This window comes from Capra hircus, chromosome 3 (assembly GCF_001704415.2).
Source record: "Capra hircus breed San Clemente chromosome 3, ASM170441v1, whole genome shotgun sequence".
Lineage (NCBI taxonomy): Eukaryota > Metazoa > Chordata > Mammalia > Artiodactyla > Bovidae > Capra > Capra hircus.
In genome coordinates, this window is record NC_030810.1 from 87,855,959 (window position 1) to 87,872,045 (window position 16,087).

Here is a 16,087-nt window from a genome sequence, read left to right on the forward strand (position 1 = left end):
GTCAGTGATGCCCTCCAGCCATCTCATCCTCTGTTGTCCCCTTCTCTTCCTGCCCTCAATCCCTCCCAGCATCAGAGTCTTTTCCAATGAGTCAACTCTTCACATGAGGTGGCCAAAATACTGGAATTTCAGCTTTAGCATCATTCCTTCCAAAGAAATCCCAGGGCTGATCTCCTTCAGAATGGACTGGTTGGATCTCCTTGCAGTCGGAAGGCTGTCATTACTGGTTATTAATGTTGGCTGCAACAGACAAATGCAGTACACCAGTGACTTAACACAATAAAAGTTTATTTTTCATGTCACCATTAGATACAACTCAGTGATCTTTCTCCATCTTGTAGCTCTGCCATCTGGAACAGGCAACCTCCAAGGTCGCAGCAGGGAGTGAGAGCATGAGGATGCATACTTGTTCTTAACTACCTTGGCCTGAAAGTGACAGAGGCCACTTCTGTTTATATTTCATTGGCAAATGTGTAGTCACATGGTCCTAACCCAAATAAATGGGGTGCTGGGGAAGGTAGATGATCCCATGGTATTTGGTGAGGATTAACTTGGATATGGTAAGGCCACATAGCAAGTTCATGACTTAAATAGAACTAGGAATCAGACTTCCTGACTTCCAATCTTTCATTTTCTGCTGTGAACCATGCTGTCTGATCTTCCTGTTCAAATGAAATATCGTGTTTAGGGATCAATTCAGAGCATTTTGAGGGCCAAGAAATCTGGAGTCAAAGACTGACCTTAGAGTCTGGGGACCATGCTATAGCATCCCATGCAGTTTTCAAATGTATCTTTTCATAGATTGACTGGATCAGAATCACCAAACCAAGAAGAGAGGACATGTGTGAGGAGTCATGAACACCCAGAACCATGGAAATCCACTTTGGAGGAAGGTGTTGGTTGGAGGTGGGGAAGGAGAACAGATCTAGGAAATTTCCCACCGTGAAGTATTCTCAGGGCCAACCAGACTGCAGGCTAATAAGGTAGCTATTCTTCAACTCATATTTGTTAAATATTTTCCTAATTATTTAGAGGAAGAGATGAATGCTGTATAGAAAAAAGACAAAAAGAAGACAGCAGACAGATGGCACACATTCTCAATGGTCCCAAACAATTTATCATTGGTCCAGATGGGCTTTTTTATCTTGCAGAACAGAATCTCTGTAGTTAAATGGACTCACCCTTTAAGAATCAGTTAGTAATCTTGAGCATAACTCTTAAGAGTCACTCCCTCAACCCCAAGGGAATTTATAGAATTTTAAAATTCTGGAAATACAATTTTCTCCATCTTGCTACCTTCCTAAGAATGTTTTAGTGTCCATTATTGTTTGGTGCCTTATGCTTCCTCTGGAGACCAGCTTTGGATCCCCAGATGCATTAATGGAATGGTCTGGACATGGGCATCTGTTGCCTTATTTCATTTAGGATAGCCATGTCCAGTCTCCCTGACTTAGTGTGTATTATCTACAGAAGGAGTCAGCTTTGACTTTTGTTTATTTCATCTTGACCTAAATTCTGTACCTTCAGCTACCATTTCTGCAAGGCTTTGAGACACTCTTTTCTCAGCCAGAGCCACCCCAAGACATCCAGGATGTCTTAAGCATCACCAGGAACCTGCAATGATGATGCTCCGAGTGGGAAAAGTTTATGCAAGAAGAGAAGTTAATGTAGTTAGGAGAACTTTGATTTTTGTATTTCTTGACTTACTTAAAGAACTCTACTCAGCAATACATTGTCATAATTTTATATGGAAGGCATTAACACACACACGGATAGATTTCTGTCTTGGTTACTGGAAGAGAGAGTGATGAAATGACAGAATATTGTCTTCCTTTTGTACATGTCAAAGAATATGAAACAAGAATATGTGCCTTTAAGTAGATTCTTTTTCTGTATAAGTTATGCAATTGGAATTTGGTTTACTCAGGAAAAAATCAGTTACTTGTTTTTATCTCACACAGCTGTGAGAAAATGAGCCTACTAAACTATACAAAATGATTGAGAACATTTGTTTCTCAGCATTTCAGATTGGCTGGTGGCAACACAGAATGATATGGCCTTTAGGCAGTACTTTTCCAAGCTTTCCTCTTGCTTATAAAGCCTTACATAGAATCTGTAAATGTTTGAGATACACTTATTTGATTTATTCACAGAAAAAGGAATTTACACAGATTTCCTCAAAAAAAAAAGTAAAACATGCTGTTAGAAAACAGGGCCCTTATGCCACTGCTGGACAGAACCATCCTCATAAAGAGATGAGTTTTTAATTCCCTTATTAATTTAATTAACTAGCTCATGAATTCCCTATTTCATTATTCAAATAGATGTTGGGTATGTTCTACCACTGCTTTATTTTTTATTCTTAATACCTAATAGTAAAACGTTGGGAGATTTTATTATTAAACACTATACAGCTCATGTTTTTTTTTTTTTTTCTTCTCTTGGTAGTATAGCTTTCCCACACTTTCTAGTATAAAAATTGCATACAGTGAGTTCAAGGACACACATAATCCCTACTGTGTGAGTGTGCGCTTGTGAGAGAGAGGGGTTCAAAAGCTCATGCAATCCATTGTGGGAAGTGGCAAAGGAGCTTTCATATTACCCAAGGGCCTGATCACATGTTTGCAACATTAAGCAGTTCTTTTCAGGGGTCATTCCCTTTCTTTTTTGGCCCATCTTAGGGGAGCCCTAGGGAAATTTTGGCATCCCATCCTATTCTCACCCTCCTATTGAAGGTTGGATTACTGTTTTTCTTTCTTACCATTTTTCCCACTCCACCAAACCTAGATTTCTCTTTATTGCTGGCCTTACTCCCCCAAGACCACACATCTCTCTTCCTGTGCACTCTATTGCGTATCTGATTCCCTGTCCATAGTCTTCATCAGAGCCCTGGCTCAGGTCTCTCAGACTCAAGAAACTGCAATACGTTGCCTTGGAAATGAACTCAAAGAAATATTTTTCCAGTGTGACTGCCTTCCATGACCAGAAGCAGAGGCAGGCTGGAGAAGGAAAGATGCAAGCATCAGCAAGTATCTAAGTGCCATTCACTGATATTCACCCTCTGGGAAAGTCAAGACCACTGGAACCTTTAAGATCATCTGGCACAGCCATTTTGTTTCACAGAAAAAGATACTGAAGACCATAGAACTGGGAGACTGACCTAAATCCTCACAGCTAAGAAGCACCTAAACAGCCCCCATCTCTTGACTCCTGACCCAGTGCTCTTCTGCCATGCAGAACTGCCTCTATAGCTAATTGCTATCTTGCTGCCCAAGACTGAGGCTTAAAGAGGGGTCTCCTATTCCACCAAGAGCAAAGCAGCCGTAGCTTTCTACTGTGATAAATTGGCTCCGTGGCCAGTTTATCACCAGTGTAACTCTTTGAAGCTGAATGCAACCCCCACAAAGTCGTGGAATCAAGACGGTTGGAATCAGCATCACTAGGCAGCTCTTAGAGGGCTCCTCTCAACCCCTTGAGTTATTGCCCTGGTGGTTCCCAAGAATACCAGAAAGTCCTCAACATTTTCAGAAGCTTGTTTTTTGAATTTGTACCTGCTGATTAAATAATTGAAAAAAGCTACTGAAGCACAAACATAATCTCACCCTGTGTTAGTCATTCCTGGATGGGGAAGAGGGAATCATGTTAATGTTGGCAATTTCTATTCTGCTCATGTCTCCAGAGCCTATCACTCTGGCCCACAGAGCAGGAGCTCATGAGCTCATGGTTTAGTTGGGTTAGAAATTAAATGAATGCTCTTTTTCTTACAAAGGAGAAGGAGAACCGCCCCATACCAAGACTAGCAATTAAAACTGGAAGAAGATACTTGGCAGGAGTGTCAACAGTGAGGCACACTCACAGTGGAGAGAAACAAAAGCTCTCACCTGCAGAATGAGCCAGACAGTTCGAGAGAAGAAAATCCTCAATGTCGATAGCTGTGGGGGTTGATATGGATTTACAACAATCTAGATAAACTCAAAGATAGACATATGAGAGAAAAGAGAGACTAAATTATGCTAAACTTATGTGTTTCTGTTCTTCCAGGAAGATGAAAGACACTTCTAAATGGAATGATGAGTTGTTGAAATGATTCTAAAAATCCTTCCAAGTCTAAATTCTGTGGTGTCACATGACAGTCAAACCTAACCTCGTGAGCCTATTGTTTCTGATGGAGTTACCCTCTCAAAGTGCCTCCATTATTACTGGGAGTTCCCAAATAAGTGTCTCTTGTGTGCCCCCAACCCAATCTGTCAGCTACAGCCACTGTGAGGTACCTTGTACTTGCCCAAGAGCCCCCTAAAATAGCATCACTGCTGGCCCTGCTCACTCCTGGATATAGTTGTCATCCTGGGGGTTCTATCTCTTCAAGGTCCCAAGCTGCCAGGCAAAGCTGGGGGGAATTTTCTGCTCAGAATCTCAGAAAGCTTCCAAGAAAAAAATTCTAACTTCAGGCCTTCATCTTTCCAGCCCTAAATATTCAGACTCAGTCCAAAGGGACATGTGAACAACTCAATGAGTCAATATTTACTGATTGCTTGTTATGTGCCTAGCACTTCTAGAAGCTGCAGTTGTAGTAATGAATACAGAGAATTGGTCCCTACCTGTATCACTGTCCTCCTTTTACTTTTCCTCTGCCCCTAGCTCTCACTCCTCCAAATCCTATTATCCCAGCTTCCCAATTTACAACATAAAAGTTCTCGTAGATATTGATAAATGAGAAAGATCTTGGAGAAAATGATACTGGGGAGAAAGGCAGTCTCTGTGGGGCAGTGTTGGAACCTCAGCTCAGCCAGGCAAGATGCCCTGAACATCTGAAGATCCCACGTACCTAAATTGCTGAGACAATGTAATTGTTAATGTACTGGTCAATGTTAACTCAATTTATCTGATAGTGTTAGTATGTGGGAGGAAGGAAGGATTTTGGAAAAACAGTTTAATAATTACAGTGAATATTTCATTCTTATATATTTTGTGCATTTGCAAAATATGGTAGGTTTGTGATAAAATATCCCTCTATCTCTCACACTGATTCATTAATTTAGAAAATAGTTTTTGGGCATCTATTATATCCCTAACATTGGTCTGGTCAACTGGAATTGTAGCAAAGGACAGATAGACAAAAATGCCTTCTTTTGGAGAGTCTGTCAATAGAAATGATAAATAAGTAAAAACAAACAGTATGTTAGTTAAATGTGCTTGGGAGAAATATGGAACGAGACAAGGCATGGGAAATATTGAGGGACGGGATGTAGGTGATCAGGGAAGGCCTTCCTCAGAGAGTAACATTTGACCCCTGAAAGTGACAAGGGAGCAAGCCATACAGCTATATACCAAAAAGTATATTCCAAACTTCAACAACAGCAAATGCAAAGACTCTGAGGTGAAATGCTGCCTGGAATATTCATGGAAGGACAGTGTGGCTACAGATCAGAGTCAGGGATAAGGCCAGAGACATTTGGGACCAGATCTTGTAGGGCTTTGTGGATCCTTGAAAGGACCTTGACATTATTCTAGGAAGGAAAGTCATTGAAAGTTCTGAGCAGAGAGTGAGGTGATCTGACTTGTTTTCACAGCATTAATTAATTAATTAATTAATAGCCACTCTTTGAAGAGTAGACCGAAAGGCCAAGTGTGGAAGCAGGGAGTCTAATTAGCAAACAACTGAGATAATGGAAGTGGGAGGTGTTGGAGTGAGTCTTAAATGGGGAAGGGGAAGGTTTGGGTGAAGGGGTTTGGCAGAGGGAGCAAGAAGGAACATATCATATTTTTTTTTAATAATTCAGAATACTAATTTCATTATGCCATATTATAACATTTGGTATCTCTGGCAATATAAAGTTCCTGTTTATGATGATGAAGTGAGTTACTACATGTATAAAATCGACACCTGGCCTATGGACCATTTGATTAGTGTTAGTTATTGCTTCGGAGAAGGCAATGGCACCCCACTCCAGTCCTCTTGCCTGGAAAATCCCATGGACGGAGGAGTCCGGTAGGCTGCAGTCCATGGGGTCGCCAAGAGTCAGACACGACTGAGCGACTTCACTTTCCCTTTTCCCTTTCATGCATTGGAGAAGGAAATGGCAACCCACTCCGGTGTTCTTGCCTGGAGAATCCCAGGGACGGGGGAGCCTGGTGGGCTGCCGTTTATGGGGTCGCACAGAGTTGGACACGACTGAAGTGACTTAGCAGCAGCAGCAGCAGCAGTTATTGCTTATTTTCTAAATTTTCTACCATAGCTATTTCTAAAAGGGATTTGATATAGCTAACAACCAACACTGTATCCATACACATAATTGGTTAAAATGAAAATAAAGATCAGAAAATCATGTATAGGAGGAAAGGATTGTAATTGGACCAGAAATTAGATTATTACTGTAATTAAGCGCTAATTCAATTTTTGTGTTTCCTGACAGTCAAGACAAGAAATGAAATCCCATAATTTATAAGATGCTGTCTGACAGAGGAAACAGCAGTTTTTAGGAGACCCAGAATTGTTCTTGGCATTAAAATCCCATGGATTCTTAACATAAAGTCTCTGATTATTAGTAGTATATAATGTCCTCAACAGTAATTCAGCAGGTAATACAGAGACATTTTTTGTTTGGGTGTTTCTTTTATTGATTCACAATAGAATTGTTACATAATAACTCACTGGAAACATTAGGGAGACAGCATGGTGTATTGAAAGACACTAGATGAGTTCTCCACTCTAGTACTCTTGCCTGGAAAATCCCATGGACGGAGGAGCCTGGTAGGCTGCAGTCCATGGGATCGCTAAGAGTCGGATACAACTGAGCGTCTTTACTTTCACTTTTCACTTTCATGCATTGGAGAAGGAAATGGCAACCCACTCCAGTGTTCTTGCCTGGAGAATCCCAGGGACGGGGGAGCCTGGTGGGCTGCCGTCAATGGGGTTGCACAGAGTCGGACACGATTGAAGTGACTTAGCAGCAGCAGCAGCAGATGAGTTCTCAGAACTAAGCTTCAGTTCCTCAGTACCTGTGTCAGCTTTAGCTCACTTAGCCTTTTTGACTTTAGTGTCAACATCCGTAAAATGGGCCCTATACTAACTCCTTCTCTGTCTACTTGGCAAAATTCCGAGGCGTGAATGAGATGATTCATTTGAATGATACCTTCATCATTCAATCAATAAATATTTACTGAGGGTCCTCTATGTGGCAGTCACTGTTAAGAAGTGTTGAGTGAATAAAAAGTCCAGACCCACCCTTCTGAAACTTTTGTTTCAGTAGGGAAGACAAGCGCATAAAAAACACCTTTACTTTCTGTCTGGCTTACTTCATTTAGAATGATAATCTCTAGGTCCATCCAGGAGACAGAGAGAAATGGAAGGAGAGAAACAGGGAAATATGATATTGCTTACATGTAGAATCTTAAAAAAAAGATACAAATGAACTTATTTACAAAACAGAAATAGACCAACAGACATAGAAAACATATTTATGGTTACCAAAGAATAAAGGGGGAGGAGAGGGGTAAATGAAGAGGGTGGGATTAACAGATACACACCACTATATACAAAAATAGATAAAAACAAGGACGTACTCTATAGGACAGGGAACCGTACTCAATATTTTGTAATATACTATAAGGGAAAAATATAAAAAAGTATTTATGTGTATATATATATATATATAATTGAGTCAGTTTGCTGTGTACCTGAAACTAACAATATTGTAAATCAACTATAATTCAATTAAACAACAGCAACAACATGTTTACTAAAGTTAAGTGATAACAAGGGGCATACAAAAAATTAAAGGAGGGTAAGCGGACAAGAGAATGAATCTAGAGAAACAGGGTTAATGTGGCCTCTGGCTGCCATGCCAAAAAGCACCTGCCATCTGCACTTTTGACTGAGGTCTACTTCATGCATTTATTCATTTTTTTCAATAAAAATTTACAAAGCTATTCCCATGGTTTAGAGTTGGAGCAGTCAGTTGAATAATTGCCACTTTATTGTCAAATTGATCTCCTCATATCTCCTGACTTGCCACCTTGAGACTCTCTATCCAAGCTGCCTAGGCTTGCTCAGTTCAGTTCAGTTCAGTCACTCAGTCGTGTCTGACTCTTTGCGAATCCATAGATTGCAGCATGCCAGGCTTCCCTGTCTATCAACTTCTTCAAACTCATGTCCATCGAGTCGGTGATGCAATCCAACCATCTCATCCTCTGTTGTCCCCTTCTCCTCCTGCTTTCAATCTTTCCTAGCATCAGGGTCTTTTCCAAAGAGTCAATTCTTCGCATCAGGTGGCCCAAGTATTGGAGTTTCAGCTTCAGCATCAGTCGTTCCAATGACTATTCAGGACTGATTTCCTTTAGGATGGACTGATTGGATCTCCTTTCAGTCTGAGGGACTCTCAAGAGTCTTCTCCAACACCACAGTTCAAAAGCATCAATTCTTCAGCACTCAGCTTTCTTTATAGTCCAACTCTCACATCCATACATGACCACTGGAAAAACCATAGCCTGACTAGACCGACCTTTGTCAGCAAAGTAATGTCTCTGCTTTTTAATATGCTGTCTAAGTTGGTCATAACTTTCCTGCCAAGGAGCAAGTGTCTTTTAATTTCATGGCTGCAGTCACCATCTGCAGTGATTTGGGAGTCCCCCAAAATAAAGTCTGTCATTGTTTCCATTGTTTCCCCATCTATTTGCCATGAGGTGATGGGACCAGATGCCAAGATCTTAGTGTTCTGAATGTTGAGTTTTAAGCCAACTTTTACACTCTCCTCTTTCACTTTCATCAAGAAGCTCTTTAGTTGTTCACTTTCTGCCGTAAGGGTAGGGTCATCTGCATATCTGAGGTTATTGATATTTCTCCTGGCAATCTTGATTTCAGCTTGTGCTTCATCCAGTGAGGCAATTCGCATGATGTACTCTGCGTATAAGTTAAATAAGCAGAGTGACAATATACAGCCTTGAAGTATTCCTTTCCCAAATTGGAACCAGGCCTGGTACCCAGCTTTAAAGCCTTGATATGCAGTTGGCCTCAGGTGTTGCTCCCTCTCCTTCCTGAATGAGCAACTGGTGGCCTGGACTAGGGTCGCATGAATGGGGTTTATGTGAAATCCAGCATGGAAAGAAGGACCGTCTGTACCTTTTCTTTTTTTAATGCCCAAACCATTCTTAGAAAATAATGGAAGGCCCTTGCTGCTGTTGCTGTGTGTATGCCCATCTGCCATCTGGTAGCTCCCTGGGCCTGTGGGCTGGATTAGTGGATATCTCTCAAAAGCAGGTCAGTGTCGTGGCTAACAGCCATGGTCTTTAATTCAGCCTGCCTGGGTTGAAAACTCAGCTCTGCCATTTGTCAGCTTTGTGGCCTTGAGTAGGTTTGACTTAACCTGTCTGTAAAGTGGGATGAATGACAACACTTTTTTCATAGGATTATTATAAGGAGTTGATAAGTTAGTATACGGAAAAAACTTGGAATGGCACCTGGAACACATTAGCTATTCACTTAGTGTTAGGTATTATTTCCTGTACCTTTATGACAAACTCTTGCATTGATTCCAGCTCATGATTTATTAAGGACCAGCTCCTATCATTTTTATGCCTTCAATGCAACCCCACAAGGTGGCCTTCCTTTGCTTACCAAGGAACTTTTTCCAAAATGCTTTTCTCTAAGGCAGTGAGTGAGATTTAAACGGGGAAAGTATAACTTTAAATTGGCAAAATTTTTCTATTTCTCTCCATTTCCCGGGCTATTATCCTTGTGCAAGTTACTTTCACCTTTAGTTTGAACCCTTTCCAGGTCCATGCATCCACTCTGATTTGCAACCCCTAAATTCTGTTCTCTGTTCAACAGGCAAAGGAATCTCTTTAAAATGTAAACATGATCAAGTTACTTCTCTGATGAAAATATCCAATTTCTTCCTATTACTCTTGAGATAAAACCCAAAGGGTTTCCTCTGGGCTACAAGGCCCCTGTGTAATCTAGCTTGATTATTCTCTCTGATACTCAGTCATGCCAAGCACAATTTCTACTTCCTTGTTTTTTTCCTGCTGTCCCTTCTGTTTGAGCACTCTCTCCAGATCTTTCCATGGACGAAGCCTTATTATTTGGATCTCAGTTCAAACAGAGAAAGTGAAGGGGAATGGTTACAAGCATGACTTTAGAGCCAACCTGCTTGGATCTATATACCTTGGGCTTCACTACTTTCTAGCTGTGTGACCTTGGACAAGGTACTCAGCCTCTCTGTGCCCCAGTTTCCCCATCTGTGATAGGTGTGATAATAGCACCTACATCATAGGATTTTTGGAGGTCTAAGTGCATTAGCATTTACTTTTAAAAAAGTACAATTTAAATGTTTTTTTTTAAACAATTGAAATGTTATTTCTGCAAAAAATCATTCTTTGGCCTATTCCAAGTTATTACCTTCCCCATTTGGAAGGTGCTCAGTCATGTCTGACCTCTGTAACCCTTTGGACTGTAGTCCACCAGGCTCCTGTCCATGGGATTTTTCAGGCAAGAATATAGAAGTGGGCTGTTATTTCCTCCTCCAGAGGATCTTCCTGGCTCAGGGATCGAACCTGTGTCTCCCACATTGCAGGCGGATTCTTTATCCTCTGAGCCATGAGGGAAGCCCAAGTTTAGTATTCTCTGGCCCAAGAAAACATAGGAACTTAGTGCCTGGACAGGGACTTGAACCCTGGGCCCTCAGATTAAAAGTCTGATGCTCTACCAACTGAGCTACCCAGGCTCTAACAATGTGAAGGTGTCTCATTTTTCTTTTCTTTGTGGCACTTGCCATTTTCAGTGATCATTTGTTTATGAATTGATTAGTTCTCCCACTAGATTTTGTTCATGGCAACAAAAATCTTATCTGCCTTATTCCTTAAGGATTTGTAATCCTGATTCTCAGAACAGAGTTTATGTTCTCAATAAACATTCATCAAATGAAAGAACTAGAGTTCAGATTGCTACCAGTGTAGTGGCTTTTTATCTAGATATTTGACCTTATGCATAACATCTACACCTCCTTGCTGTTTGATATACATGCCAAACATTAATGCTGATTATCTTTGGGAGATGGGATTACAAGGGATTTATTTTTTCATTTTGTTCATCTATATTACTTTTAAAATAATGAGCATGGACATTTTGTAATTAATATAACTTTAAAATTAAATAATTTATTTATTTAAATTATTGAATTATTTAAATAAAATATTAAATTTATTTATTTATTTAAATTAAATTTAAATAAATATTTGTGAATGATTTAACACAGATTCATAGTGAGTATTTAATAAATAGCCAATCTTATTATTACTAAGCTTTTCAATAAGCCTGAAAGGGCCTCCTTCCTCTGTGGCACTGAGCTGCTGACTCCTACCCCAATCTGAGGCTTGGGACTCAGTCACTACCAGACCCCAGCTGGAATGACCAGCCCACCTCTCCAGCCAGTTTCAGAAATTAGAATAAAAGTGAGCTGAGGGGCTTTCTCTTTTAGACCGGCTCCTTCTCACCCTTTGGAGCCCACGTTCGCCTCCAGATCCTGGTGGATGAGCTTTCAACATTGCTTAGTATGCACCCCACATCCTGCAGGGTGCAGAGAATATTAATATGGCAAATTCCATTGTTTATTTCCCTCCCAAATCATTTTCAGTGGTGAGGAAAGAGATCATGCCCAGCTGCTGGAATGTAATCAGGAGCAGATCCGCACAGCCCTGGGAGATGGAGCTGATATAAAGCTGTGATTCTTCAGCTAGTGAATTTCCAGCACGAGGGCTTGCCCACCCCTCCCCAACATGGCGGATGGACCAAATGCTTATTATTTGTAGGCTGGGGGAGGGAAGTGGGACACCCCTGGCACAGAGCCGTGCGCAGCTTGGTGGCTGATGATGCAGGAGGCAGGGGAGCTGGGGTAAGTCCTCATTTTTCATCGGAATCCTATGGCTTTTATTGTCGTCAGCCTATCTGTCAGGGTAGCTGGCTCTAGCCGGGGCTTCTGGGTCCTAACGACCTGCTTTCTATTTGGTCCCCACAGACTGTCCATGATTATGTCTTTGAAGGTCAGCTTGAAATAATTTGAAAGCCGTTGTTGTTCCCAGAGAGCAAAGGAGAAATACAGTCTCTCAGAGCAGGTTAAAGATTCTGTGGCTTTCTCAAAGGGCTTCCCAGGTGGCGCAGTGGTAAAATGAATCCGCTTGCCAATGTAAGACACACAGGTTCGATTCCTGTATCAGGAAGATCCCCTGGCGTAGGAAATGGCAACCCATTCTAGTATTCTTGCTTGGAGAATTCTATGAACAGAGGAGCCTGGCTTAGTTTTCTCAAAAATGGTGACTTACAGGCTGCAGCTATCCGGTCCATCCTACAAAGCAGGACTTGTCGTGTTTAAGCACAAGAGCACTAGGGTCACGTTCTCTGAGTTCAAAGCCTGATTAGCTGTGTGTCCAAGGGCAAATCTCTGTGTTTTCACTGATGCATCTATAAAACAGGGCTGGGACTCTGCCTCATTTTTGAGAAATTCAGGAACCTGCAATTTGAAAGATTTCATGGCGATGGCACCCCGCTCCAGTACTCTTGCCTGGAAAACCCCATGGACGGAGAAGCCTGGCGGGCTGCAGTCCATGGGGTCACGAAGAGTCAGGCATGACTGAGTGACTTCACTTTCACTTTTCACTTTCATGCACTAGAGAAGGAAATGGCAACCCACTCCAGTGTTCTTGCCTGGAGAATCCCAGGGACGGGGGAGCCTGGTGGGCTGCCGTCTATGGGGTCGCACAGAGTTGGACACGACTGAAGCGACTTAGCAGCAGCAGCAGCAGCAGCATGACTGCTATGTGGATTCTCTATCTAAAACTCATGTCACTATAAAATTCCAGGGGACAGGCCAGCAGGCATACTCTGGCATTGTGGGGTCACTACCCCTGTACTAGTGTGCTCAGCCAGGGGTAGATTCCAGGGCAGACCCACAGTCCAAAGTATTGCTTTGGGGCAAGGTGAGTCATTTCAGTCGTGTCCGACTCTTTGAGACCCTATGGACTGTAGCCTGCCAGGCTCCTCTGTCCATGGGGATGCTCTGGAGTGGATTGCCATTTTCTGCTTCAGGGGATCTTCCCCACCCAAGCATCAAACCCGTGTCTCTTATGTCTCCTGCATTGGCAAGCAGGATCTTTACCACTAGCACCACCTGGTATCGTTTTAATCATCTAAAATAAAGCCTGGAAAAGGAGAAACCTACCTACCACAGGTATCTATTCGTGGAGACCAGAGCCAGTGGGGGAGATTCTAAGGATGAATTCTAGATTCCATCTCACAGCAACCTCATTCACTCATTTATTCATCCAGCAAATGAAACAGTTTTTAAGAGGCTGCTGCTGTACAGTCCATCCTACAAAGCAGCGAGTGTCGTGTGTAAGCACAAGAGCACTACGATCACATTCTCTGAGTTCAAAGTCTGATTAGCTGTGCGTTCAAGGGCAAATCTCTGTTTTCGCTGATACATCTGTAAAACAGGGCTGGGACTCTGCCTCACAGGGTTTTGTGAAGAGAAAAGAAGGCAATCTATGTTCAGTGTTTAGCATTTTTGGCACTTTCTAAATACTCCATGAAAAATGAAAGTAGCTTTCACTTTTCACTCTTTTCGTGCATGGAATTTTCCAGGCAGGAATACTGGGTGGGTTGCCATTTCCTTCTCCAGGGGATCTTCCTGACCCAGGGATTGAACCTGGGTCTCCCGCATTGCAGGCAGATTCTTTACTGTCTGAGCCACCAGGGAATCCCAAATATGCCACAAGTGATAGCTATTATCATTATTTCTACAGAAGACACAAGAAGTTAGTCTTGGTCCCTGACTTTGAGGTGCTTGTATGAATGCGCACAGCTGCCAGCACGGCACAGATGTCCAGTCGGGTTACCGTATTCCGGGGTAAGTGAGCTTTCCTTGTAACCTTGACATTAAAGTCACAGCAGTGGAGGCTGCTGCTGGTAGTGGCCTGGCCTTGAACTAGATCTGGTGGCTCACCCCTCTGTTCTCATGGACATTCACTTCCCATACGTCTTGCAATGTTTGCCTTCCACCACTTCCTGCACTTTCCCCCCTTGAAACCTCTTTCTTTTCTTTCTTAAAGTAAAAATGTATCACCTGAAACAGAGGTTGAAAAATAGTCCAATCACTGTGGTTCAAAAACAAATTCCTTTTTGGTGGCACTTCTTGGTGAGTGGTTCCCCTCATGACCAGGGGGCCTTCCTGGAGCAGAGACAAATGAGCCAATTTGGCTCTTATTTTATGTTTGCACCAAAGTATGTAGGAAATCCTGAATTATAATTTGTTTTTGTGATTCTTAACTCATCTAAACATAAATTCCACACAAACCATGGTGTTGAAGAGAAGTTATTAACCAACCCATTATGATTAATGTGCAGCTCTTAAAAAAAAAGAGCCAGCTAGGGCTTCTCTGGTGGTCCAGCGGCTGAGACTCTGAGCTCCCAATGCAGAGGGCCTGGGTTTGACCCCTGGTGAGGAAACTAGATCTCACATGCTGCAGCTACAAGTTGGAGCAGCTAGAGAAATAAATAATAAAATAAACAATAAAAAGATTTAAAAAAGCAGCTAATAATTCATCTGAGGGGCCAGTGAAAGTGCTGATAGCAATAATAGCTAGTGTTTACTGAGGACCTTCCTTGTGCCAATCACTCTTCTAAATATTATGTATATATGAAACCCACTTCATCCTCACATCTGCCCTATGAGATAGGTGCTATTATTATCCCTTTTTACAGATGAAGAGATTGAGTCACAGAGAGGGTAAGAAGCTTGCCCTCTGTCACACAGTCAAAACACATTAGGACCAGGATTCAAACCCAGGCAGATTGGTTCCAGAGTTGATGCTTTTGGCTCCCAGTTACTCATTCATCACGTGTTTGTTGAGAACCCCCTTGGCGCCAGGTACTGTCCTGAGTCCAGAGAATTCAAAGGAAAACAGGATATAGCGCTTTCCTTTTAGGGGCTGAGTCTGGCTTGAGAGTTAAACACATAAACAAACGGAGCTTAGGTTTGAACCCAACCATTCTGGATCCAGAGAGGGGTACTAAATGATGGGTAGGGATTTGCCTATCAGACAGAAAGGAATGAATGGGAAGGCTTTTCCTGGAAAACTGAGAGAAGCCAGACCAGACAAGAGTTCCCCCAGATTGCTTTGTGCTGGTTTCCTTTCTTCCACCAAATCCTAGGGAGACTTCCCATTCCTAAACCCACACCATGATCCACTAAGGGATAAAACCAAAACCACCCAAGAGAGACATATCAAACCACATTAGCTTTTTGAGCAGGTCCTTACCTGACCTGAGCACAACAGTATCCTTGAGGTTCAGGTGCTGTTTGATCCCCTTGATATGTGGTTCCCTCTGGAGGGATTTGAGATTTAATCTGTTTGATTTTTTCTTTTCCTTGAAGATTAAAATCCTCTCCCTCTTGCTCTTGAAATCTCAGATTACTCAGAGATGTGATCCACAACATTTCGCCTGGAGAAAGGGAGGAAGTGGGCTGTCGCCCAGATGGCATCTGGACTGCACCCCCCACCTCCACACACACCCAGGGGGAACGGCAGGAGGTCAGGTTAGGTCACACTTAGGATGTCCATTTTACTTTGAAGTTTCTCAGGAAGCTGACTTCGCCCTTCCTTCAATCACCTGGTCAGATAGGTAGATTGCTGCAAGAAAAATCCCCTTGTTAATCCTCGGAGGCCCAAATGCAATATCTCACCTTCCTAGGCCTCCCCTGGAAGCAATAATACACATCTACAGTATTGATGTGGCTCATATCATCAGGTGAAGAGCAAAAGAAAAGAGACTGGTGGGTGAAAAAATGATCTCTAGAGATTTGGGGAGACAGAAGTTGTCAACTTGGGAACCACATACTGCGGAAATCCTTCTTATTTGATGGGTACCAGGCTGGCTTTATTTTTCTATTTCTATTATCTCTTATTAAGAGGGCTTCCTAGGTAGCACAGTGGTAAAGAATCTGCCTATAATGCCGGAGACACCAGAAACACAGTTTCAATCCCTGCATCAGGAGGATCCCTTGAAACAGGAAATGGCAACCCGCTGCAGTATTCT

General features: G+C 42.3%; 1 non-coding gene across 1 annotated transcript; it reads right to left on the reverse strand.

Annotated features, from left to right (window-relative positions):
- On the reverse strand, positions 10,649–10,721 carry TRNAK-UUU. Its single transcript has one exon. It is a non-coding gene; the product is annotated as a tRNA-Lys (tRNA).